Source organism: Castor canadensis, chromosome 7 (genome assembly GCF_047511655.1).
Source record: "Castor canadensis chromosome 7, mCasCan1.hap1v2, whole genome shotgun sequence".
Classification (NCBI taxonomy): domain Eukaryota; kingdom Metazoa; phylum Chordata; class Mammalia; order Rodentia; family Castoridae; genus Castor; species Castor canadensis.
The window spans coordinates 35,567,815-35,571,587 of NC_133392.1; the positions used below are offsets into that span (position 1 = coordinate 35,567,815).

The 3,773-nt window shown below is 48.9% G+C and overlaps 1 non-coding gene across 1 annotated transcript; it reads left to right on the top strand.

The window, feature by feature from the left end:
* The first annotated feature begins 3,462 nt into the window (after positions 1-3,462).
* Positions 3,463-3,573, top strand: LOC141425205 (U6 spliceosomal RNA). Its single transcript, XR_012450294.1, has one exon. It is a non-coding gene; the product is annotated as a U6 spliceosomal RNA (small nuclear RNA).
* The last annotated feature ends 200 nt before the right edge of the window (positions 3,574-3,773 follow it).

Here is a 3,773-nt window from a genome sequence, read left to right on the forward strand (position 1 = left end):
TCAGCTTTGCTCCACCATCTGCTCCCTACCATAATTGCTCTGCCTTGTCAAAGCCCAGAAGCAACAGGACTAGGTGACGTGGAATGTGAGCCAAAATAAATCTTTCCTCCTTTATGTTGATTGTCTCAGGTGTTTCGTCACAGTGATGGAAAGAGGGCTGACACTTCTTAAGAGAACCCAGTGAAGCAGGCACTTTTTGATCCTCTTACAGATGGGGTGACTGAGGCAGAGATAAGTAGTCTACTGAAGGTCACCCTCCTGGTAAGTGGCTAAGCTAGGATGTGACCCTGGTGACTATTGTGAGACCCAAGTTCTAAGCCACTGTGTTATAAGGCAAAGTCTCTGGACGCTGTTTCTGTTCCTAAAAGAACAGTTTCAAACACTCAGCATTGTGATGTGGCTCAGATGTTGACCTGAGAGTCAGGGTGAGTGGTTTACCTGCTGCCATTGGTATTGACTATGTGCAGGCATCCCGAACGTGCCACTTTTGGAGAACAGATATCTAGATCTCCAGACTGAGCATAAAGACTGGCTCTAGTGGCCAAAGAGGAGCAGGTGCCTGAGCCCAGCAAGGCCATGTCTGCTTGTTGGTATCATTTTCATCCAGTTTTTTATCTGGGTTTGGGATGTAGTGATAAAGCCCACTGCCAGGTGATTCAGTTTTCCTTCCTCACAGGAGGTACAATTAATAAGGAGTCAAAGTGGCCAAATATCCATCCAGCATTTCAGGGGCTGTGCTGCCAGACCTGTGCTTGCAGAGGCATCAAGTGTCACTTCTCTGATTTTGGGGACATGCCGCCCTATAGCAGAAACCCATCTCACGCTCACAGTCTAGAAGTTGCAGTCTAAGTCGGCTTTAAACGGTCTGCCTTTTTAAAAAAAAGTATTGTATTTACCACTTTGTGTGTGCTATACACTGGACCATATTTTTTAGAGCCAAAAATCAAGTTACATGGCCCCAAAAGGCATTTGACAATGCTATTCCCCAGAAGTCAGTGGCAGTGACATTCTAAAACCTCATTCTTCCCAGAGGTCAACTGCTGTTCTACTAGAATCCTGAGATGTCCCTTATATTCTTGTGGACACCTCACCATTGTTTACAAGCATCTGGGCTCTGTGTTGCTAAGGAGGTGGGGTTTGGAGAGATTTTTCTGAAGGGCAATGATTCCCCTGCCAGGGCCTGAGGCCATGGTGGCTCCTGGCAGATCCTGAGGAGACCTGCATTTTACCTCAAACTGTCTGCTTTCTTCTGCTGGACTGTGGCTGCTGCTGCTGGGATGCAGCCAGCCACTTAGGGGGCCCAGCTGGGTCCACGTTCAGCCTGGTCTTGTGTCGTCTGTATTATAGCCAGGAGTCCCTGGGGGCCAGATGGTGTGTCTAAAATCTCACTTTCCTTTCTTCTGACCAAGGAACCACAGGGTTTTCCTTCTGCATTTGTTTTGCCTGCTGTGGTGTCAGATTTTACACACTTTCTACCTACTATCTCAGGATTGCATGGGCCTCCAAGTAGCCAGTGTCCTCACAACCTGCCGTGTTCCGCCTGTGAGAAATGATTTAGAAATGTGTCTGTGTGTCTGCTTCCTCCGTGCTGCTGGTCAAGGTTCTTAGGCTGTGGATCCTGTGTTTGGAGAGTGTCTGAAGCCTTATCTTAGGGAAGTGAATTGAAACAAAGAGCAGGAGCTAAGTGGTTATGGTCCTCTCCCATGCCCTGGAGTGTTCTGACCAAAGGGACAAGTGGAAGAACCTGCAAGCATCGGGCTCTGTGGCTTCCAGACAGGAACTCAGAGGACAATGGGGCTTCGGAACGGGTCTGGTTGGACTTTCTGTTACAATTAGGGACCAGAAGCCTGGACCCTGAGCACTGGAGTCCTGGGGAGTAGGGCAGCCTGGCACTGGCCAAGTCCACTTGTGTTCTGGGTGAGCAAACGTGGCGGAGTCATTGCGAGGTCTTGTTCCGGTCATATTTTAACTGGCTTTGTTTTTATGCATGAGGTAGAATAAATGTAGGTTATTTATCAAGTACATTTCTGATGTCACTCCACCCGTGCACATGCCATTCTCTCCTCACCCTGTGGACCAATATCGACATTGCTTGGCCTTCAGCTTTGTGGTGTTAATAACACACATTTTGTTAATGGTGTTGGTTCAGTCTGTGATCAGAAGACATCCAAGTTCTTTGTCCCAAGTGGGAGAATCCATGGCAGGATACATGAGTGTAAAGGGAGCTTATTAAAAGTTAGGGACAGAAATACAAAGGGAGCATGGCAGACACAGGTGGAATCTGGAGGTAGAGCTTTTCTTCTCCAGGTGCTTTTAAAACCTATGCTAACCTATGGGAAGAGAGGAACCAGGTGATTTCCATCCAATCACCAATGAGTGGGGAGGGGCATGGGTGGTTCCTGACCAGGTGAGGGGTGGTCCCTGAGCCAGAGCCAATCTGAGATATAATATTGTTTTATGTGTCCTGAACTTTCCCAAATTTTATCCTGCCTCAATTTCACTTAGGGAGAATGCTTGGAGCAACTCAGATGAAGTAGATTTCGTTTTTTCTCATCACTTGGGTTAGTCTTAAAGAGACTTCTTTGACTCGTTGAGGCAGAGTTTTGCCTCAAAAGGAGGCAAAAGGAGGACAGAAGCAAGGTGACTTGGCCAGGCTCCCCAGAATCCCCTCATCCACCGCCTTACACTTCTAAATTCCCTTAACCTGGGTGTTCTCATTTATCTTCCTGAGATTCCAGTTTGCTCTGTTTCTCAGCATGGCCTTGGTCAACAGCAAATAGAAGCCCATGACCTCACACACAGGCTCTGCCCAGGCCATGGCAGTCAGGTTCTCAAAGCAGGACCAGGAGGAGGTACACAGGCAGAAGTCATGCACCCCCATGTGGGCTGTTTCCTGGAATGGCTCGTGCAGTGTGGGCTCAGCCAGTCTAAGTCCAAGCAGCAAGCTGGGAACTGAGGCAGGAGTTCTGTGAGGCATCTGGAGGCAGAATTCCTTTTCCTTGAGGGACCTCAGTCTTTCTCTCTTGAGGCCTTGGACAGGTTGAATGAGGCCCACCATGCCATAAGGGTGGTCTGTTTTCCTCAAAGCCACAGATTGCAGGTGTTCCTCAACCACATCTCCAAGCTGCCTGCACAGCAGCCCAAGCCAGTGTTGGGCTGGAATAGGGAGACCAGAACTTCACTGGCGAGCCTCTCCCTCACCCACCAAAGCCCAGCTCCACCCATCTCACCTCCCAGTCTCCCTTATGTTTGACATTCTTTCCTGGCATTGGTCAGACCTGGCGTTGTGACTGTTCCCCTCCCCTGGGACAGCTCCTCAGGCCTCCTCAGGACTTCCAACCCTGCCCTCCTCATTTCCTGAAATGCTCCTGGCCAGAGCCATGAAAGGGAATTCCTGTCTCTGCTCTCCAGGGTCCCAGGTGCCTGGAGGTCCATGTGGACTTTCCTCATGACCTCTTCCCTGTGCTTGTTTTGGCAGCACATATATTAAAACTAGAACAATACAGAGACAATTAGCATGGCCCTTGTGTGTGCAAAGATGACACGCAAATCTGTGAAGTATTCCATATTTAAAAAGAAATAAATAAAAAAGACCTCATCCCTGTAGGGTCTCCACAGACTCCATGGGAGCCACAGATGCAGCAGCTGCCCTGGAGTCCAGCCCTGGCCAGGAATAGTGGCCATAACCAAGGAAGAGTACCTCACCGCATGTCTTAGCAAGTGTGCCTTCCAGGCATGGAGATTTTTATAAAGTGAATTCAGCTCCGTCTAGA